At 44.8% G+C, this 24167-nt stretch overlaps 1 pseudogene; it reads right to left on the reverse strand.

The window, feature by feature from the left end:
* Positions 1–22629: 22629 nt before the first annotated feature.
* On the reverse strand, positions 22630–22730 carry LOC137379916 (U2 spliceosomal RNA; annotated as a pseudogene).
* Between the last annotated feature and the right edge of the window lie 1437 nt (positions 22731–24167).

Below are 24167 nucleotides of genomic sequence, written 5' to 3' on the forward strand. Positions count from 1 at the left end.
TGCAGTTCTGGTCACCGCATTATAGGAAGGATGTGGAAGCTATGGAAAGGGTGCAGAGGAGATTTACTAGGATGTTGCCTGGTATGGAGGGAAGGTCTTACGAGGAAAGGCTGAGGGACTTGAGGTTGTTTTCGTTGGAAAGAAGGAGGAGGAGAGGTGACTTAATAGAGACATATAAGATAATCAGAGGGTTAGATAGGGTGGATAGTGAAAGTCTTTTTCCTCGGATGGTGATGGCAAACACGAGGGGACATAGCTTTAAGTTGCGGGGTGATAGATATAGGACAGATGTCAGAGGTAGTTTCTTTACTCAGAGAGTAGTAGGGGCGTGGAACGCCCTGCCTGCAGCAGTAGTCGACTCGCCAACTTTAAGGGCATTTAAGTGGTCATTGGATAGACATATGGATGAAAATGGAATAGTGTAGGTCGGATGGTTTCACAGGTCGGCGCAACATCGAGGGCCGAAGGGCCTGTACTGCGCTGTAATGTTCTAATCTAATCTAATCTAAAGTGGGAAATGGCAACACATCCTGTGGACTGGTGTGCACTACCACGACAACCAGTTGCTACAGCAGCTTGGCAACAGGCATCAAAGGCAAAAACAACCACTCACAGCATCACTTGGCAGCTTCACGTGCGGCACTTGTAGCAGAACCTGCCTCTCAAGGATTGGCCTTCACAGCCATCAGCAAAGGTGTACCAGGAGAAGACACCCCACCTAAATGGATTGTTTGCTGCGTGTCCATCATCTTTCATAGATGGAAGGATGTCAACACGACTGCAAATGATGCTGCAGTTTTACTGCGAATACATTTTAAATCCAGAGTCAGGGCCCAATCCGACACCAGAGTAAGACAGGGAAAGGGTCCGGGGAGCGATGAGTCTCTGCCTTGCCCCAAAATTAGATCAGGTCTTAGCTGAGGAGTTACGCTGCACAAGTTTAGATTGGGGCAAAGTGCAGAGTAGGGTTTTGTGCCTTGAATGAAATACTTCCAGTTCTGGAAGGAAAGGTGGTGATGTCGATGCAGCGGGTCGTATAAGGGTCGACCAATGCCCTGTCACTCATTTTGTGCCCCCGCTGAAGTGGAATGTGAGTCTGGAATCTGTTACTACACGATCTACACCAATAGCCAATAAGGCTGCTCTCAATGTTGCTCATTCCTGGCTATTCCGTAATTTAGCCTGTCCCCAAACAGATCACCACATTTATTCAGCTTCAAGCTTCCTGGCAATCTCATTTACTGATCTACTTGTAATTTATTAAACCCTTTATCTACATCAACTCAGGGTTCATGGGCTTGATTATATGGAGTCGGTGGAGGTCCCAACACTGGGCCCAAAAGACGAGGGGAACCCGGCTTTGGCTCTTTGAACACTCCCCCCACCCCACCCCACCGGCTCTATTGAATGGCACTCAGGCAATTAACTGCCCAGCGCCTGGTTCCCCACTCCTTTAAGGACAGGGATCCTACCTCCAAGAGCTGCTGGTCAATTAGAGGGCCAGCAGCTCAGTAGTATCTGGGAGCAGTGGCCACTGCAGGTACTGCAAGAGGCCTAGGACCAGGCCCAGCGTTGGAGCCCCGGACCCAAGGTAAGTGTGGCGCAGTCGCCGGGGCCAGTCTGGCAGACATGACGGGGGGTGGGGTGGGTTGGGGGAGGTTGGGTGTTGAAGGGGGGAGTGTGGTTGTTAGCAGAGGGGCGGCCTTTGCCGTTGGGAGCCTTCCATGGGCCCCAGATTGCCCACGGAGGAAGCCACCCCCTCGAGCCCGCAGGGAGGCCATCTTGTTTTACTGGGTGACCTCTTCACATGGTGGGGCTCGCACCATCCACTGCTAAAGTACCAGCAGTGGTGGGAAAAGGTCCTTAAGTGGCCATTAGTTGCCCACTTAAGGGCCTAAACTGGCCTCGGGGCTGGGAAGGCTGTCTTCAGCTTTCCCTGCCCTGGACTAAATGCCAAGGCATCTGGAAGGCAATGGGAACTCAGTTCCCCCACCTTCACATGCAATTTTATGGTCCCCCCACCCCATCTCCATTACTGTCTCTAGGGGGTGGGGGGGGCAAAAACTTCAGCCCAATGTCTCCAGGTCCCCCTGCCACTCTTACCAGTTTCCCCCTTCATGAACTGTGACTCATCCAAATTGTCATCAGATGCAACCTATTTGACATTAAGTCCCGCTCCCTGGATCCTGTCCTTGCCAACATTCATTGGATCCTGTCCCCAGCGCATCCAGTTCAAAATCCTGCCTTCATCTAGAAGTTCCTCCAGTCTGAGACCTCTGCAACTTTCTCCAGTCCAATATGCCAGTGGGTATCCTCCTCTAACTCGTCTCCTTTGTGACTCCCAACCCCATTCCTCCATTGTGAGAAGGGTCTTCGGCCATTTTGGTCTTACACTCTAGAACACTCTTCCTAAATCCTTTGACCTTGCTACATCTCTTACCCCCTCCTTTAAAGCTCGCTCTTCAACAAGCTTTCAGTCAGAATACCTAATCCTTCTCCCATTACTGCTCAATGGTCAGCTTCACCTCTGGGACATTTTTATTGCATTAAAGAGGCTATTAACTTCCTTTCAAAGGGTGCGGAGCAAGTTCAGAGAGGGCTGCAGCAACGGGTCAATTTAAAAGCCAGCAGAGGTGCGATGGGTTAAATTGCCTTCTTTTGTGATGCAAAATTCTACGATTGCATGAAATTTTTTCCCACCAGCTCCCATCACTTTTAAAACCATTCTCTTGTGCTCAGTGATCCCATAGACAATGAGAGAAAAATTAGACTTATTTTGGTCAAGTATTCAGCATATAGTGCAGGCAAAATTGTCACTGCATGATGGGATCACTAAATGCAGACTAAATTGAAACAGACCACTTTTTGTAGGTTCTGTCCAGTTGGCTAGTTTTTTGGTGTGGTACATAATCGGGTGATTAGCATAACTGCACACGCACAGAGTCAGGTCTTAAGAAGTTTTGCATCCCTGAGGAGGAAGGCATTGTAAGTTATAGAGGACAATTTGGAGGGTGAGAGCGTGGGGAGTGTGGTGTTAGCTGGGAACATTGCGATTCATCGGCAACCACCATCTCCTGGAGCTTTGCTTGATCATCTGTGGGGTTGGGAAGGAGCTTCCTCAAGATTTATCCCAAATTAAACGCAGGAATTTTCTCTAGTTTGTTGCCCCTCATAGGAGAGTTATGGAAAGTGACAGGAAAATGGAGTCATCAATAGTATATGTGGTTGCATCATATGGACTCATGCTTCTTGGAACAGAGAAGGTTAATGGGAGATTTCATAATGATGAAGTATTTTTATAGAGTAGATAGGGAGAAACTGTTTCAGGTGGCAGAAGGATTAGTAACCAGACGACACGGATTTAAGATAAAAGAGGAGGAAATTAGGAGAATGTTCTTTTTACGCAGCGAGTTGCTGTGATCTGGAATGAAAGGGCGGTGGAAGCAGATTCAATAGTAACTTTCAAAAAGGAAATGGACAAATAATTAAAGGGGAAAAATTGCAGGGCTATGGGGACAGAGCAGGAGGATGGGACTAATTGGGTCTTTCAAGGAGCCAACACAGGAACATTTGATCATACCCAGATGGGGTGGCCTTGTTGAACCAAGTGGCCATTTCCTGAGCTGGCAGTCCATTTAATCTTCATATACCAGAAACATTATATTTTGCTTTTTACATATCTGCAGAGACATTTAATTAAATAACTCAATTAATTAAAGCTCACTGCTAGAGCTCAACACCTAACTCTCCAACATGATTGGATGCAGATTGTATCCAATCTATCTCAGGTCGTCAACACTTGGACCAATCAGCCAACAGTTTCCCAGCTTCTGTTATGCTGAATTACAGACAAACAGCTGAAACCAGGTCAGAAGTGAGTCTGTGTTTAAGTGATCAGATTATATGCTGAACTAAGCTGGTACAGTCATAATCATACAGCACTGAAACAGGCCCTTCAGCCCACCAAGTCTGTGCCAACCAACAACCACCCATTTATACTAATCCAACATTAATCCCATATTCCCTACCACATCCCCACCATTCTCCTACCTACACTAGGGGAAATTTACAATGGCCAATTTACCTATCAACCTGCAAGTCTTTGGCTGTGGGAGGAACCTGGAGCACCCGGCGGAAACCCACGCAGTCACAAGGAGAACTTACAAACTCCACGCAGGCAGTGTCCAGAGTCTAACCTGGGTCGCTGGAGCTGTGAGGCTGCGGTGCTAACCACTGTGCCACTGTGCTGCCCACAGTGCTGGCAAAGTTAACTGTTGGGTTATTATTTTTGTCTTAAGCCTTAACTGTATTTCAAATACACAGACTGCATCAGCTCAGGTAGACATTTTATGGGGAGTTCAGCTCACACACATCCATGGCTAGAATCCCATAATAGTAGACAGGAATAACCTGCGTTTATATAAGATCCCACACATCCTCAGTGCATTCAAAAACTTTTCACTATCAATTAGATCCTTTCTAAATACAGTCACTGTCATGTGGCTAAACATAACAACTGATCTGTGCACAGCAAAGCACCACAAACAACAAAGAACCAGATACAAGGAGAATTCCCTGCCCTTTAATGTGCATCTCACTGATGGGGCCTTGGTTTAACATTTCATCTGAAAGATGATGCCACCAACAGTGTGGCACTGTCTCATGTACTGTACTGAAACATCAGCTGAGATTATATGCTCATGTCCTGGACTGGGGCTAAAACCCATGACCTGTGCAGTGCTGAGGGAATGCTGTACTGTCAGAAGTGCTGCCTTTCAGATGAGATGTTAAACCGAGACCCCATCTGCCTTTTCAGGTGATGTGACTGATCCCATGGAACTATGGGCGGCGCAGTGGTTAGCACCGCAGCCTCACAGCTCTAGCGACCCAGGTTCAATTCTAGGTGCTATAATAATTCCCTTCCCCGACTTCTCTGTCTCCATCTCTGGGGATAGGTTGTCTACTAATATCCATTATAAGCCCACCGACTCCCACAGCTACCTCGACTACACTTCTTCACGCCCTACCTCCTGTAAGGACTCCATTCCATTCTCCCAGTTTCTCTGTCTCCGACGCATCTGCTCTGATGATGCTACCTTCCATGACGGTGCTTCTGATATGACCTCCTTTTTCCTCAACCGAGGATTTCCCCCCACTGTGGTTGACAGGGCCCTCAACTGTGTCCGGCCCATTCCCCGCACCTCTACCCTCACCCCTTCTCCTCCCTCCCAGAACCGTGACAGTGTTCCCCTTGTCCTCACTTTTCACCCCACCAGCCTCCATATCCAAAGGATCATCCTCCGCCATTTCCGCCACCTCCAGCGTGATGCCACTACCAGTCGCATCTTCCCCTCCCTTCCCCTGTCAGCGCTCCGAAGGGATCGTTCCCTCCGCGACACCCTGGTCCACTCCTCCATTACCCCCACCACCTCGTCCCCGTCCCATGGCACCTTCCCCTGCAATCGCAGGAGGTGTAATACCTGCCCATTTACCTCCTCTCTCCTCACTATCCCAGGCCCCAAACACTCCTTTCAGGTGAAGCAGCGATTTACTTGTACTTCTTTCAATGTAGTATACTGTATTCGCTGCTCACAGTGTGGTCTCCTCTACATTGGGGAGACCAAGCGCAGACTGGGTGACCGCTTTGCGGAACATCTCCACTCAGTCCGCAAGCAGGACCCTGAGCTTCCGGTTGCTTGCCATTTCAACACTCCCCCCTGCTCTCATGCTCACATCTCTGTCCTGGGATTGCTGCAGTGTTCCAGTGAACATCAACGCAAGCTCGAGGAACAGCATCTCATCTACCAATTAGGCACACTACAGCCTGCCGGCCTGAACATTGAGTTCAATAATTTCAGAGCATGACAGCCTTTTTACCTTCATTTTAGTTATTTTTTTCTTCCTTTTTTTTTTACATTCTTTTTTACATTTTTTACAACTTTTTTTTTTTGCATTTATTTCATTTCATCTTAGTTTGTTCAGTTTGCTTACCCACTGTTTTTTTTCAGGTTTGCACTTGCTGCTGTTCAATATTCAGTGTATTAACAGCTAATCTGTACTAATGCTTTGTCTTTCAACACACCATTAACATATTGTTTGCTTTTGCTCCGTGACCTTTTGGTCAGCTATGTGGCCTGGTCCAATCTGGACCTCCTTTGTTATCTCTTGCCCCACCCCCACCTCACTTGCTTATAACCTGTGACTTTTCTAATATTTGTCAGTTCCGATGAAGGGTCACTGACCCGAAACGTTAACTCTGCTTCTCTTTCCACAGATGCTGCCAGACCTGCTGAGTGGTTCCAGCATTTCTTGTTTTTATTCAATTCTAGGTGCTGCCTGTGCGGAGTTTGCAAGTTCTCTCTGTGACCACGTGGGTTTCCGTCGGGTGCTCCGGTTTCCTCCCACAGCCAAAGACTTGCAGGTTGATAGGTAAATTGGCCCATTGTAAATTGCTCCTAGTGTAGGTAGGTGGTAGGGGAATATAGGGAAGGAGGGGTTGTGGCAGGAATATGGGATTAGTGTAGGATTGGTATAAATGGGTGGTTGATGGTCGGCACAGACTTGGTGGGCCGAAGGGCCTGTTTCAGTGCTGTATCTATAAATAAATATACAAAGAAGAGCAGGGGAGTTTGCTCCTGTGTTCTGGCTAATATTTATCCTTCAACCAATTTCACTAAACACTATTATATATCTCATTGTAGTTAATGGGACCTTGTTGCGGCATTTGTTTCAGTGACAGTGATACTTTTCATAAGTACTTCATTGAATGGGAAGCTCAGTGGGATATCCTGAAGATTTGAAAGCTGTGATATAAATGCAACATCTCTCTATCTTTCATGTCAATGGCAGTCCTTTACCTATTACATAACACTACAATAATGAACAGTTAGCAAACAAGAAAGCCATGAGTCCATAGAGCTCCTGGGGGCCTCCTGGTATTGTAGGAGGTCCATATGGGTTAGGCGGGGACACAGACAGTGATGTTTTCATTATCCCTACAGCTTTCCAGTTGGATATGCAACGTTAGGGTGAGATGAAGAGAGGTGGGAGGATGTTCATGTGAAGCATAAACCCCAGCATGGAGCAGTTGGGCTGAATGGCCCCTTTCTGTAATGTAAATATTTTGTAATACTTTGTAATTTGTAATGATCTCAACCGTTCATCTCATAGAATCTTACAGCAAAGAAGGAGGCCATTCAGCCCATCGTGCCGCTGCCTGCTCCTTGGAAGGACTATCCAATTACTCCCCATAAAACAGCAACAACTTGGATTTATATAGCATCTTTAACGTAATAAAACATTCCAAGGTGCTTCACAGTAACGTCATCAAACAAAATTTGACACTGAGCCACCTAAGGAGATATTAGGACAGGTGACCAAAATCTCAGTCAAAGCTGATAGGTTTTAAGCAGCGTCTTAAGGAAGAAAAGAGAGGTTTAAGGAGGGAATTCCAGAGTTTAGGACCCAGGTAGCTGAAGGCACAACCACCAATGGTGGAGTGATTAAAATTGGAGATGCAAAGGAGGCCAGAATTGGAGGAATAGTTTTAGGGCTGGAGGATGTTGCACAGAAAGGGATACTAAAAAAGATCATTTGATTAAAAAAATGTTTTGAACACTTTGGTTTATTGTTATAAAAGTATTGGGCTTGTGGAAAAGGATTTATGGCTGACAGTGAAGAATCATCCAATCAGGTTATGAGGAGTCTGTCACGTTCCACTTGGCCATGGGAAGGCGGGACACCATAAGGATAGACATGTCAGATGGCCAATGGCGAGAGGGTGTAGGTGGGCATCATGAGGATGGACATGTTGGGCAACCAATGGCAGGAAAGTGGGGTGAGCAGCTGGAGGCAGGAGGCCAAGAAAGCTGCAGGAATATGTCCAAACCAATCTGGTAACATCACATAGGCTCCCCCGTAATATATGGCTATCTGGAATCATTTCTCATGGGAGCCACTGTGAAATAGACAATGGTGCTTTATAAAGCCAAATCAGAGCACCGGGCATCAATCACCTCCTTCATAGGACAGTACTATGCCCCTCTTATGCCCTGTGTGAAAGAACGTTGTTACCTAAAAGCTGAGGGAGCAGGTTGTTGCACTGTAGGTTTTTTTATTGGGAGCATTGTAGGGCATTCTAGTGAAAGTCTTAGACTCCAGTAAAGGTTAACTAACAACACTTTATGATTGACACTTACGATATACACTCTCCACAAGCCACCTAAGATAGCATCCTTCGTGCTGCTATGTCTTCTTCCCAAGCCTATCTCATGTGACTGTTATATCATTACTCATTGCTCATAGAGTGGGAGTGGTCTCTCTCACTGTCTTTGGTACTAACTCTTTACATCCTTATACTACATCTCCCCTAAGTCTTTATCCAACATTTTTCCAAACATATTGTTATGACGGTGCTTCTATATTTTTTGTTAAGTTTTTTTTTTGAAGATTCATGTATTTTAGAATTATGGACATTGTTTTATTTGGGGAAACTGAAAAGGATTCCATGGATTTTCTTTTTGCACTGGGGTCATCGGAAGGTCTTTTGGACTTTTTTTGTAAACAACCCTTACTGGAAGTCACCTGTTTAGTTTAGTTTAGTTTAGAGATACAGCACTGAAACAGGCCCTTCGGCCCACTGAGTCTGTGCCAACCATCAACCACCCATTTATACTAATCCTACACTAATCCCATATTCCTACTACATCCCCACCTGTCCCTATATTTCCCTACCACCTACCTATTCTAGGGGCAATTTATAATGGCCAATTTACCTACCAATCTGCAAGTCTTTTGGCTTGTGGGAGGAAACCGGAGCACCCGGAGAAAACCCACGCAGACACAGGGAGAACTTGCAAACTCCACACAGGCAGTACCCAGAATTGAACCCGGGTCGCTGGAGCTGTGAGGCTGCGGTGCTAACCACTGCCTTCAGATAAATACCCAGCTGGGGCTTTTTAACTTGAATAGATGTTAATAGAGAAGCGACAGGTCAAGATTTATAGGGATCAGGAGGCTTGAGTCTTGAGATATTGTTTTTGTTTTTGCTTTGGACAGTGTGATGGAGAAAACCAGCCAAGAGAGCAGTCACCAGCAACACCCACTTCCATCTCTTTGAGAACTTCCTGAGAATCGAGTGTAAAAAATAGAGAAACTGATGCTGCATTTCTCCTGAAAAGCCTACCAAAAGGATCCTCAACGTCACTTGAAAAGAACTGTTCTAGAAAGATCCTAGTGACAGCCGTTTATGCATATTTGGGATGCCAAACCAAATAGGGACAACTGACATCATTCCATATCTTCTCTTTTTTTCTTCAAGAATTAGCACGTATTTGGCCCAAGCATTCTTTTTTGTCTTTTTTTTTGTAACAGAACTCCAAAGAGAAAATCTCTATTTTTCAGTTAACATGTGTGTGTGTGTGTGGTTAAGGTAAAAGGGAACTTTCATATTTCAATCTGTGTGTTACTGCTTTGCTTTGTTGCTGGTTAGGTCTTGTTTAATAATAAACTGATCACTATGTTGTTTATTAAAGAAACCTGGTTGGTGTATTTTATTCTGGGATACAAATAGAGTCTATGATTGATCATATCAGTAAACATTTAAATATATGTTGTGACCTGTGGAGAACAGGAACTAGAAAAAACAGTGTACTCCTCCCAACTTCGTCATAACAATATATACATTTATGCCTTCATTACTACTCTCTCTTGCCCCAAGTCTCTGACTTTACAGATTCAGTCTCATCAGAGGCTTGACAACTCTCCCCGATCTGGTTGCAATCTGTCAGGGAAGATCAGTAGTCTTCAAAGGAAGTTTGGGTTGCTGACGTAGTTTTTAGTTTCTATGGGTTGTAGTATTTCATACGGTTTGAGTTTGTTCATCTTTATCTGGATCTTGCAAATGGATTACTGGCTGTTGCTTTTGTGGAATAGGAATGATATTCCTCTGGATTCCTTCATATATTCCCTTCATTCATTTGTATAACATACGATCGTTGATAGTCTTCATGTTTATGGATTACTGTACCTTCTCGTTCCAGGTCACATATCCAAACTTTTTGACCATTGTTTATTTTGGGTAAGCTTCTCACTCAACATCTCCTACTGTAATTCCTGGTTTGTTTCCTTCTGTAGGAGTTTCCTTTTTCTCAAACTTTCTCATAGTCTTGAGTCTTCAATCCAGGCATTAATTGTTAAGGCAATACTGGAAGCTGTGATCTTAACTTCCTTACCATTAGTAATTCTGCTGGTGATAATAAGGAATTGTTTACCCTTGTTTGCTTGACTTCGGCTACCTTTTCAATCAGCTGAAGTTGTAAGCATGCGTTCTTGCTCAGTAAAGAAAATTCTTGATTGTGTAAGACATATAAGGTCTCAACCAGTTCTCTTCCTTTATGCTGAAGAGTTGCTTGGAGTTTGCCTCTTACTCGCAGTTGTGTCCCACCTGGGCCATGCAACTGTATATCTGTCGGTTGCAGGTCATGTCTCTTCACTCAAGGCTCTTGGTCAGACAATACCTTGACACTAGCCCCTGTGTCAAGATTTAAATTCATGAGTTGTCCAATCACATAGATGTCTGCTGTCCAGAAATCGTGGTCTGGATTCCTGATTTCTCCCAAGAAATCTGGTTCTTTCTCTTGTGGGTATTGAGGTACTCGATTCACTGCTGTTTGCATGAATGTCTGTTTTGTACCTTGAAGCAAAGAAATTTTGCTAGGCACATCTTCCCATGGTGTCCAGTTTTACCACAATTAAAACACTCAGCTTTACTTGCTGGCACTGCTCTCGTCCTTGGGTCTTCTTGGCTCCACAACATTGACAAGGTTTTCCTATTTCATGTGTCATCTCACCTGTACGGTTTTTCTGTTCCTCAGAGTGTTTCCCTGGCTTTCGCTTAACCAGCTGTACGGGCATTAGACTCATTCTCATCCATGGCTTATCTTCAGCTTGTAGGATGTCCCTATTCTGTTTGCAAACTTCTGCCTGTCTTACAATTTGAATGGCCTTTTCCAGTGTAAGGTCTTCCTTGGATTGTAACAGGTCTGACAAGGATTCGTCCACTATGCTGACGACTATCCTGTCTCTGATTAGTTCTGCCTTTAATTCATTGTATTCGCAACCTTCTGCCAATCTATACAGGTCATTAATATAGGAGTTTACAGATTCACCAATCATCACTTATTAAATTTGTCTCTTTCCAAGATTTTATTGGTATGGAGATTAAAATATTTATCCAAGGCTTGCAGTACCTCTTTGAATTGATCAGTAGCCTCATTGATCCCTTGTCAGACAATTATGTAGTCCACAATCACTGCTACTGAATACAGGAGGGTATTAATTTGTTGCACTTCGGATTTTGTATGGAGTTGCAAAGTGATTCTAAACCTTAGGAACCTTTTTCTCCATAATACCCAGTTTTGAATCTAATTGGGTCACTCTTGATTTTGGAACTCTCCAGCTTTCCCAATTTTGGATCCATATTGCTTTATTTAATAGCCTTTTTTTTTTAAGTGTTCCCCCTTTAAGAAATTCACTTTTTTCAGGCTAGCTTGCTTTAATTGAGGTGTCACAGCTCTTCTGGAGTGTTCCGTGTTCTTTTAATAGGCTTTTTTGTGGTTTACCACTATGCTTGAGAAATTCACTTTCTTTCAGGCTTGGTTGCCTTAATGGAGTGAAGACCCCATCTGCCACAAATGAGGCATATTAATTTTGTCATATGAACCTTGATTTTAAACTGTTGTTGGAGTGAAGAGATGACTTGTTTAAAGAGATCAGCAGTGGCTGGAAAACATTTGCATACTAAGAGACAGTGCCTGGAGACAAGAGAACTGCTCCCTGATCCAATTAATCCAAATGGATTTTGATCACCAGACATTGAATGTGTAAGAAAGCCAACATTACAGGGTGCCTGCTAAGATGGAGAATCCACAAACACAGGAGTTTATTAAAAAACAACTAGTCACATGACTAACTTGCTGCGCCCAGGTTTTTGGTTTTGAACTACTCACAGGACAGTTTGGGGCAGATTGCAAATTAACTTGAAAGAAGAGAGCCTCTCTCCTGGCTAGCTCTCCCTCTCTCTCTCTCATGAATCTCCAGATCCACTGAAGTCACTTAAACCACAAGAGAGAAAAAACTCCTACATCAAAACAAGTTTTAAAGTGTGCACTGGACCCCCAAGAAACGGCAAGACTTACCAGCAATCAAAGACTCTACATCAAACTCAAAGACCGTAAATAAATCCCAGCTATTGCCTCAAACTTTTCCCCTTTATTCTTTCTACTTTTCTGTCTCTATCTGCGTGTGTGTTTATCGCATATGCACGCGAGCATGGTCGCGTCGCGTATTCGTAGTCAATAACTGAATTAGAGTTTAAGGTTAATAAACTTCCACCTTTCTTGTTTAAATCTAAGAAAACCTGTCTGATTGAATTCTTTACTTTACTATTGGAGAGCAGTGAACAAGGATTCACTGAGGGGGAGCTAAAGACATGGTGTTTGTAAAAATTAAACCCCGTTACAGTTAAACCAGGCAAAGGCTGAGTGGGAACCCCTAGACCCCTTTCTCGCCTGGTCGTAACACCTGCTGTTTTCATAGGCTTCTTTAGGGTTTTCCCCTTTCTTTGAGAATTTCAGTTTGCTTGTTTTTTTTCAGGCTTGCTGACCTTAATGGAGTGTGCCTGCTGTGTTCGGGGGTTTCCCGCGCTTTTCGGCAGTTTGTGTGCTTTTCGGGGATTTCCTGCTCTTCACCCTCACGTTCAGCCCCAGCGAAGGATTGGGTTTTACCAGTTTTTTTTATCTTCGAGCACGATGCTTTAAGAAATTACTTTGAGCTTTTCAAAGGGCTTTTAACTCACCCGATCGCTAGATTCTATTTGCAGGCGACCACGTTTCTGTTCTGTGGTGCAGTCTGTAGTTCAGTGCTCTGCTTCACCACAGCTGGGGATCTCCACACTGCCTCTTCTGTAGGTAAGTAGTTTTCTTACTGTTCTGGGCCAGTATTTCTCTTTAAATTTCTCTGTTGTTCTCCTGATGTTTCTTCTTTTACCGCTGTTTACCGTTGTTTTACCGTTGTTTTACCATTGCCACCAGGTTGCATTTTAGGTTTTATATTAGTAGTGTTGTAGGGCATTCTAGAGAAAGTCTTAGACTCCATTATAGGTTAACTAACAACTCTTTATTATTTACATTTATTATATACACACTCAGCAAGCCACCCAAGCCAGCATCCTTCATGCTGCTATACCTTCTTCTTCTCAAGCCTATCTCATGTGACTGTTGCGTCATCGCTCATTCAGTGGGAAGGGTCTCTCTCACTGTCTTCGGTATTAACCCTTTACATCTTTACACTACACGGGTGACCTCAATGCATTGCTTGGACCGTGCAGGTGGTACAGACAGTAGGTAGACTGTCTCTGAGGGCATTTTGGACCATTGGCTGGTGCTCAGTCACAGCCTCCTAATGGAGCCTGAGCGTCTTCATGTGCTTCTCTTCGATCATGCCCAGGACTTTGACTCTGTTGTGACTCTCCTATGCTCTGGGGTGTATTCCTGCCAGGAGCTAGAGGAATATAGGAACTGGAAGATGCCATTCGGCCCCTTAAGCCTGCTCTGCTATTCTATTAGGTCATGCTGATTTACAGCTTCACTTACCCACCTTGGTTCAATATCCCTTGATAACCTTATCCAACAAAAATCTATTGATCTCCATCTTGAAATCGCCAATTGTCCTCCATCATCCACAGCCTTTTGGCACAGAGAGTTCCAGATTTCCAGTACCCTTTGTGTGAAAGAAAATGCTTCCTGATTTCTTCCTGAAGTTTCTGGCTCTGATTTTAAGGCTCTGCCCCCTTGTTCTAGATTCCCCCATCAGAAGAAATAATTTCTCTCTATTTATCCGATGAATCTTTTAATATTTTAAACACCTCAGATCAATCTTCCAAAAATCAATCGAATACAAACCCAACTTATCTTACCCATTCTCCTAATTTAACCTTGAAACTATGGTAATATTCTGGTGACTCTGCATTGCATCCCCTCCAAGGTCAATATATCCTTGCTGAGCCATATGTTTAGTCATGATTGGTCAACAACTTTCTGATAGAATGGTTACAGTACAAAAGAAGGTCATTCAGCCTGTCGTGTCCAAGACCACTGCCTGTGTCCTGCCCTTGCCCTGTAACCCTGCTTACTTTTTATCTTCAGGTGCTTATCCGATTCCCATTTGAAAGCCACAATTCAATCTGCCTCCACCACACTCTCAGGCAGTGCATTCCAGATCCGAACCACTCACTGCATTAAAAAAATGTTTTCTTGTGTCGCCTTTGGTTCTATTGTCATCTTATATCTGTGTCCTCTGATTCTCGACCCCTCTGCCAAAGGAAACTGTTTCTATCGCTTCTCTCTAGACCACTCATGATTTTAAACACCTCTAACAAATCTCCTCTTAGCCTTCTCTAAGGCGAACAACCCCAGCTTCCCCAATCTGTCCACATAACTGAAGTTCCTCAAACCATTCTCTTAAATCTTTTCTGCATCTTCTCTAAATCCTTCGCATCCTTCCTAAAGTGTGGTGCTCAGAATTAGACACAGTACTCCAGTTGAGGCCACACCAGTGTTTTATAAATGTTCGTCATAACTTCAGAAAAGCAAAATACTGCAGATGCTAAAAATCTGAAATAAAAACAGAAAATGCTGGAAATACTCAGCAGATCTGGCAGCATCTGTGGAGAGAGAAACAGAGCTAATGTTTCAGGTTGATGAACTGTTCTGATAAAAGGTCAGTATTTTATGTTTTTATTTCATCATAACTTCCTTGCTATTGTACTCTATGCCTTGATATATAAAGCCCCAGATCCCATATGTCTTTTTAACCACTTTCTCAACCTGCCCTGCCACCTTCAATGATTTGAACATAAGGACTAAGAGCAGGAGTAGGCAATTTAGCCCCTTGAGCCTGCTCCGCCATTCAATATGATCATGGCTGATCTCATCACGGCCTCAACTCCACTTTCCTGCCCGTTCTTGAAAACCCTTCAACCCATTTCTAATTAAAAATCTGTCTACCTCCTCCTTAAATTCACTCAATGTCCCGGCATCCACCGCAGTCTGGGGAATCCATAGACTCACGACCGTTTGAGAGAAGTAATTTCTCCTCATCTCTGTTTTAAATCTGCAACCCCTTATCCTAAAACTATGATCTCTCATTCTAGATTCCCCCACCAGAGGAAACATCCTCTCTATGTCTACTTCGTCAATCCCCTTAATCATCTCATCTACCTCAATTAGATCTCCTCTCATTCTTCTAAACTCTAGAGAGTAAAAGCCTAAACTGCTCAATCTCTCTTCATAAGACAAACCCCTAATTTCTGGAATCAATTTAGTGAACCTCCTCTGAACTGCTTCCAATGCAACTACATCCCTCCTCAAGTAAGGGGACCAAAACTGTACACAATGCTCTAGGTGCGGTCTCATTAATGCCTTATACAGTTGCAGCTACACTTCCCTACTTTTATACTCTATTCCTTTAGCCAAAATTCCATTTGCCTTCCTTATTACCTGCTGCACCTGCATTCTAGTTTTCTGTGATTTATGCATGAGGACACCCAGATCCGTCTGCACCGAAGCACTCTGAAGTTTCTCTCCATTTAGATAATAATTTGCCTTTCTATTCATCTGACCAAAATGGATAACCTCACACTTATCCATGTTAAACACCATCTGCCAAATTTTGGCCCATTCACCTAACCTATCCATATCCATTTGTAAATTTCTTATTTCTTTATTGTAACTTACTATCCCACCTATTTTAGTGTCATCTGCAAATTTGGCTATAGTACCTTCTACCCCTGAATCCAAGTCAGTAATATAGATTGTAAGTAGTTGGGGCCCGAGGACCGAACCCTGTGGCACCCCACTAGTTACATCTTGCCAACCAGAAAAGGACCAATTTACCACGACTCTCTGTTTTTTGTTGGTTAGCCAATTCTCTGTCCAAGCTAATAAATTGCCCCTAACCCCATGTAATCTTACCTTGTACATAGAACATAGAACATAGAACATTACAGCGCAGTACAGGCCCTTCGGCCCTTGATGTTGCGCCGACCTGTGAAACCATCTGACCTACACTATTCCATTTTCATCCATATGTCTATCCAATGACCACTTAAATGCCCTTGAAGTTGGCGAGTCTATTACTATTGCAGGCAGGGCGTTCCACGCCCCTACTACTCTCTGAGTAAAGAAACTACCTCTGACATCTGTCCTATATCTATCACCCCTCAACTTAAAGCTATGTCCCCTCGTGTTTGCCATCACCATCCGAGGAAAAAGACTCTCACTATCCACCCTATCTAACCCTCTGATTATCTTATATGTCTCTATTAAGTCACCTCTCCTCCTCCTTCTCTCTAACGAAAACAACTTCAAGTCCCTCAGCCTTTCCTCGTAAGACCTTCCCTCCATACCAGGCAACATCCTAGTAAATCTCCTCTGCACCCTTTCCACATCCTTCCTATAATGCGGTGACCAGAACTGCACGCAATACTCCAGGTGCAGCCGCACCAGAGTTTTGTACAGCTGCAGCATGACCTCGTGGCTCCGAAACTCGATCCCCCTACTAATAAAAGCTAACACACCATATGCCTTCTTAACAGCCCTATTAACCTGGGTAGCAACTTTCAGGGATTTATGTACCTGGACACCAAGATCTCTCTGCTCATCTACACTACCAAGAATCTTCCCATTAGCCCAGTACTCTGCATTCCTGTTACTCCTTCCAAAGTGAATCACCTCACACTTTTCCGCATTAAACTCCATTTGCCATCTCTCAGCCCAGCTCTGCAGCCTATCTATGTCCCTCTGTAACCTACAACATCCTTCGGCACTATCCACAACTCCACCGACCTTCGTGTCATCCGCAAATTTACTAACCCACCCTTCTACACCCTCATCCAGGTCATTTATAAAAATGACAAACATTTGTATTAACCTTTTGTGCAGCACCTTATCAAATGCCTTCTGGAAGTCCAGATATACTACATCTACAGGATCCCCATTATCCACTTTACTTGTTAGATTTTCTAAGAACTCTAGCAAACTAGTCAAATACGATTTACCATTCATAAAACCATGCTGACTCTGATGGATTGCATTTTGACTTTCTAAATGTCCTGTTATCACTTCCTTAATAATGGATTCTAACAATTTCCCAACGACAGATGTTAAACAAACTGGTTTATAGTTTCCTACTTTCTGCCTCCCTCCCTTTTTGAATAAGGGCGTTATATTAGCTTTTTTCCAATCCACTGGAATCTTACCCACATCCAGGGAATTTTGCTATATTATAACCAATGGATCCACTATCTCCGCTGCCACTTCCTTTTAAGACCCTAGGATGTAGGCCATCAGGCCCTGCAGACTTGTCTGCCTTCAATCCCAATAGTTTGCTCAGTACTTTTTCGCTAGTGATGATGATTGTTCTAAATTCCTCCCTTTCTATAACCTCTGCATTACCTTTTACTATTGGGATGGTACTAGTGTCCTCCACCATGAAAACTGAGGCAAAATACTGATTTAGTGTCTCCGCCATTTCTGTGTTCCTCTCCATTAACTCCCCAGTCATATCCTCCAAGGGACCAACATTCACTTTAACTACTCTCTTCTTTTCTATATACTTACTGAAGCTTTTGCTATCTGTTTTTATATTTTGTGCTAGTTTTATTTCATAATTTACCTTTACTCTTTTTATTACTTTTTTAGTAACCCTTTGTTGATATTTAAAAGTTTATCAATCTTCCACTGGCCTTTGCAATATGGTATGCCTTAGTTTTTGTCTTTATATTATCCTTAACTTCCTTGCTTAACTATGGATGTTTTTTCCCCCTCTTTCTTCCTCCCTGGAATATATTTTAGTTGGGAGGAATTGAATATCTACTTAAACACCATCAACTGTCCTACTTTTTAGTCTTCCCAGTCCACTAGGGCCAAATCTGTCCTCATGCCTATGTAATTACCTTTGTCTAACTCCAGAACGCTAGTGTGGGACTCCAGTTTTACCCTCAAACTGAATTTGAAATTCTAGCATGCTACGATCACTCTTCCCTTGAGGATCCTTAACTATGAGCTCATTAATTAATCCCACCTCATTACATAATAGCAAATCTAGAATAGCCTGCCCTCTGGGTGGTTCCACAACATATTGCTCCAAAAAACAATCTCTAATACATTCAATGAACTCTCCCTCGAGGCTACCCTTGCCAATTTGATTAATCCAGTCTATAGGCATATTAAAATCACCCAATGATTGTTGCTGTACCTTTCTTACAAGCCCCCAGTATTTTCTGGTTTATACTGTGCCCCACTGCAGAACTACTGTTTGGGGACCTGTAGCTTACTCCCACTAGGGACTTACTTGCCTTGCTATTTCTTATTTCTACCCAGACTGATTCTACGTTTTGATCTCCAGTGCCGATATCATTTCTCACTACAACACTGATGTCTTCCTTTACTAACAAAGCTGCACCATCTCCTTTTCCTTCCTGCCTATCCTTCCGAAATACTGAGTACCTTTGGATATTCAATTCCCAAACCTGATTTCCCTGCAACCACGTCGCAGTAATGGTCACTAAATCATACCCATTCATCTCTATTTACGCTGTTAACTGATCAATTTTATTCCGAATGCTTCGTGCATTCAGATTTGTACACATATAGGTTTCTCTGTTCATGCATCCTCTTTAGAATTGTATCCTTTAATTTATATTGCCTCTCCTTATTCTTCCTAGCAAAATGTATCACTTCATACTTCTCTGCATTAAATTGCATCTGCCACATATCTGCCCATTCCACCAACCTGTCTACATCATCTTGAGGTCTATCACTATTCTTCTCACAGTTCACAATACTTCCAAGGTTGGTGTCATCTGCAAATTTTGAAATTATGCCCTGCACACCCACATCTAGGTTATTAATATAGATCAAGAAAAGCAGTGGTCCTTGTATCAACCTCTGGGGAACCCCACTGTATACCTTCCTCCAGTCCAAAAAAAACCAATTTATCACTTCTTTCTGTTTCCTGTCACTCAGCCAACCTTGTATCCAGGCTGCCACTGTCCCAGTTATTCTATGGGCTTTAACTTTGCTGGCAAGCCTATTATGTGGCATTTTATCAAATGCCTTTGAGAAATCCATATACACCACTTTTTTTTTTTAATTTCCAAAATATACTTTATTCGTAAAAATTACATTCCCAAACAGTTTAAAACAGCATCAAGTCAAAAAAATACAAACAGTGCAAAGGTGATTAGTTTCCTTCTACACAATTATGAGTTGCCTCACAACCCTTCCATTTCACATTTGTCCTGCCATATACATTTTTACATTATACAGCAGACAGAAATTTTCCTGATACAGTTCGAGGGGTTTCCCACGGATCCAGCCCCTCAGTTCAGCTTGGTGGGGGGGACCTTACACTGTGGTCTTTCCCCATTGAGCCTTTGCTGCGGCTGCCCCAAGCTTTAGTGCGCCCCTCAGCACATAGTCCTGGACCTTGGTATGTGCCAGTCTGCAACATTCGGTGGTGGACAACTCTTTGCGCTGGAAGACCAGCAAGTTTCGGGCAGACCAAAGGGCGTCTTTCACCGAATTGATAGTCCTCCAGCAGCAGTTGATGTTTGTCTCGGTGTGCGTCCCTGGGAACAGCCCGTAGAGCACAGACTCCTGTGTTACAGAGCTGCTTGGGATGAACCTCGACAAAAACCACTGCATCTCTTTCCACACCTGCTTTGCGAAGACACATTCCAGGAGGAGGTGGGCAACCGTCTCTTCCCCACCACAGCCACCGCGGGGGCATTGTGCGGAGGGGACGAGACTTCGGGTGTGCATGAAGGATCTGACGGGGAGGGCCCTTCTCACCACCAGCCAAGCTACGTCTTGGTGCTTGTTTGAAAGTTCTGGTGATGAGGCATTCCGCCAAATGACTTTGATGGTCTACTCGGGGAACCATCCGACAGGATCCACCGTCTCCTTTTCCCGTAGGGCCTTGAGGACATTCCGTGCAGACCACTGCCTGATGGACCGGTGGTCGAAGGTGTTTTCCCACAGAAACTGCTCCACGAAGGATAGGTGGTACGGCACGGCTCAACTGCATGGAGCGTTCCGCGGCAATGTGACCAGGCCCATCCTTCGCAACACCGGGGACAGATAGAACCTCAGCACGTAGTGACACTTGGAGTATGCGTACTGGAGGTCTACACACAGCTTGATGCAGCCGCACACGAAGGTGGTCATCAGGATGAGGGCCACGTTGGGTACATTTTTCCCGCCCTTGTCCAGAGATTTGAACATCGTGTCCTTCCGGACCTGGTCCATTTTAGATCCCCAGATGAAGCGGAAAATGGCTCGGGTAACTGCCACAGTGCAGGAGTGGGGTATGGGCCAGACCTGCGCCACATACAGCAACAACGTGAGCGCCTCGCACCTGATAACCAGGTTCTTACCCACAATGGAGAGAGATCGCTGCCCCCACATGCCCAACTTTTGTCGTACCTTGGCTACTCGCTCCTCCCAGGTTTTGGTGCACGCCCCGGCCCTTCCGAACCATATCCCCAGCACCTTCAGGTATTCTGACCTGACGGTGAAGGGGACAAAGGATCGGTCAGCCCAGTTCCCAAAGAACATGACCTCGCTCTTGCCGTGGTTAACTTTGGCTCCCGAGGCCAGTTTGAACTGGTCGCAGATGCTCATCAGTCTGCGCACGGACAGCGGATCTGAGCAGAAGACGGCGACGTCGCCCATGTACAGGGAGGTTTTAACCTGAATGCCTCCGCTGCCTGGGATTGTCACCCCTCTTATGCTCGCATCCTTCCTAATAGACTCAGCAAAGGGTTCAATACAGCAAACAAACAAGACCGGGGAGAGAGGACAGCCCTGTCTGACTCAAGATTTGATCGGGAAACTTTCCGATTCCCACCCATTGATTGAGACTGCGCTACTGATGTTTGTGTAGAGCAGTTTGATCCAATTGCAGATTCCTTCCCCAAACCCCATTTTGGAAAGCATGTCCATCATGTAGGTGTGCCTGTCAAAAGCCTTCTCCTGGTCCAGGCTGATGAGGCAGGTGTCCACCCTCCTGTCCCGTACATAGGCGATCGTATCCCTGAGTAGCGCAAGACTATCAGAGATCTTCCTGCTGGGTACAGTACAGGTCTGGTCAGGGTGGATCACCAACTCCAGAGCAGACTTGACTCGACTGGCTATGACTTTGGACAGAATCTTGTAGTCAACATTAAGCAGTGAGATGGGCTGCCAATTTCTGATTTCTGCCCTCTCCCCCTTCCGCTTGTAAATGCCGGCCAGGAGCATACTCTCGTATACTTCCAGCAGGTCCGGGCCGACCCAGTCCCACAGGGCCGAGTACAACTCAACCAGTAAGCTGTCGCTTCCGGGAGTTTTACTCGTCTCGAAGGACTCGACGGCCTTTGTCAGCTCGTCCAGAGTTAGCGGCTTGTCCAGTCTCTCCCTCCTGCTGTCATCTAAGACCTCTGTGATAGATGACAGGAAGGACTGGGAGGCTCTGCTGTCTGTGGGCTTCACGTCATACAGCCCAGCATAAAAGGATTGCTGATCCTTAGTATGTCGGACTGCGAAGACGTTACCGAGCCATCTTCTTCCTTCAGGCTGCTGATAACAGAACTCTCTCTGTGTCCCTTTTGGAAGAAGTAATGCGAGCACGTCTCATCCTGCTCGATGGAGCGGACTCTGGACCGGAAGATGATCTTGGAGGCTTCCTTGGCAAAGAGCGAGGCCTGCTGGCTCTTCACCTCTTGGAGGTCCTCCTTGACCTCGACCCCCATTGACTGCAACCGGAGTAGATTTTGCATACTTTTCTGGAGTCGGGACATTTCCCTCTGTCTCTCTCTCGCCCTCTGAACACCTTTGTGGATGAAGAACTTCTTGATGTTCTCCTTAATCGCTTCCCACCAGTGAACTGGAGACTCAAAGAGGGGTTTCACGGTCCTCCAACCTTTGTAATCCCTTTTGAGTTCCTCAACGTTCTCTGGGGTCAGCAGTGTCGCATTGAGCTTCCACGTCCCTCTGCCAACCCGCTGGTCATCCTGTAGGTGACAGTCAGCCAGTAAGAGGCAGTGGTCAGAGAAGAACACCGGCTTGACGTCGGTGGATCAGACCGTGACGGGACGGGACACAAACAGGAAGTCAATCCTGGATCGGGCAGACCCGTCCGATCTTGACCACGTGCATCTGCACTGTGCTCCGTCTGCAGGTTTGCTGAAGACGTCGTGCAGTTTAGCATCTTTAACTGTTTCCATTAGGAATCTGGACGTAGCGTCCAGTTTGCTGTCGTCACTGCCAGATCGTCCAGCCGCATCGATGATGCAGTTGAAGTCACTGCCTAGGATGACCGGCCTAGGCATCGCCAGCAGCAGTGGAAGCTGCTGGAAGACGGTCAGCCGCTCACTGCATTGAACTGGGGCGTACACGTTGATCAACCAGAGCGGAGCATTGTTGTACATTACGTCTGCTACAAGGAGGCGACCGCACTCCACCTCTCTAACTTCAGAGATGATGAAGTTACCTCCCCGCAGCAGAATACCCAGGCCAGAGGAACAGCAATCATTACCCGCACCCCACCAGACCAACCCCCGACCAGATCAGTAAGCACTAATAAGAACAGATACTACACTGATCTTAGCCAAGAGGCCGAGAAGCGATCCATATACGCCACATCAACCACATTATCATCATCAAGCTTCTCTGTTACCTCATCAAAAAACTCAATCAGGTGTCCTGCCAAGAATGAGGTACATTAATTTTGTCATGAACATTGACTTTAAATTGTTACTGCAGCAAGGAAATGATTTGTTAAAAAGATCAGCTGTGGCTGGAAAATACATTTGCATATTAACAGACAGTGCTTGGAAGGACAAAGGACCATTCCCTGACACATTCAACCCACAATGGACCTTGGTCACCGGGTATTGTGTGCAAGAGGAGCATTCCAGAGACTGCTAAGGTGATACAATCCAGGACTGGTTAGATCAGCTGGTCACATGACTAACTGGCTGTTCCAGAGTCTTTTGAACTAGCCACAGAGAGTTTGAACGCAGAAAGATTGTTTGCTCCTGGACTGATAATATCTCTGCTGTCTGCTCCCACCTCTTTCTCACAATTCTCTGAATCCACTGACGACACATGAACCCCAAGAGAGAAAAGTCTCCGACAGCGAACAAGGTTTAAGAAGAATACTGGGCCCCAACGGAAAGCAAGATCTACCTACAATCAAGGACTCTACAGTGAGCTCGAAGAACCGTAACAAAAACTCTTCAGATATTGCCTCAAATTTTTCCACTTTATTTTTCTGCTGTTTTCTGTCTCTATTTGCATGTGTGTATTGTGTTGGCATGCTAGCGTGGGTGCGTCATGTATCCGTAGGCATCAACCGAATTAGAGTTTAATTTCAACTTTAATAAATTATAACTTTTCTTCTTTAAACCTAAGAAAGCCTGTTTGTGCTGATTTCTTTGCCTTATAATTGGAAAGCAGTGAACAAGGATTCACCAAGGAGGAGCTAAAAACATGGTGTGTTTAAAATTAAACCCTGTAAGACCAGGTGAAGGCTGAGAGGGACCCCCAGACACTTTTCTCACCAGATCGTAACACAAGTTAATTAGACACAATGTTCCTTTAACAAATCCATGCTGGTTTTCCTTAATTAATCCACCCTTGTCCAAGTGAATGTTAATTTTGTCCCGGATTATCTTTTCTAAAAGCTTTCCCACCACCAAGGTTAAACTGACTAGCCTGTAGTTCAGTTTATCCTTACACCCTTTTTGAACAATTTTTGCAATTCTCCAGTCATTTGGTACCACCCTGTATCTAAGGAGGATTGGAAGATTATGGCCAGTTTCCACAATTTCCTCCCTTGCTTCCCTCAGTATCCTCCGATATATCCCATCTGGTTCTGGTGGTTTATCAACTGCAAGCACAGCCAGCCTTTCTAATACCTTTCTTTACCACTTTTTAGCCCATCCAGTGTCTCAACTGCCCCCTCTTTCACTATGACTTTGGCAACATTCTCCTTGGTAAAGACAGATGCAAAAAAACTCATTTAGTACTTCAGCTATGCCCTCCACCATGTGTAAATCCCCT

Source organism: Heterodontus francisci, chromosome 18, assembly GCF_036365525.1.
Source record: "Heterodontus francisci isolate sHetFra1 chromosome 18, sHetFra1.hap1, whole genome shotgun sequence".
In the NCBI taxonomy this organism is placed as follows: domain Eukaryota; kingdom Metazoa; phylum Chordata; class Chondrichthyes; order Heterodontiformes; family Heterodontidae; genus Heterodontus; species Heterodontus francisci.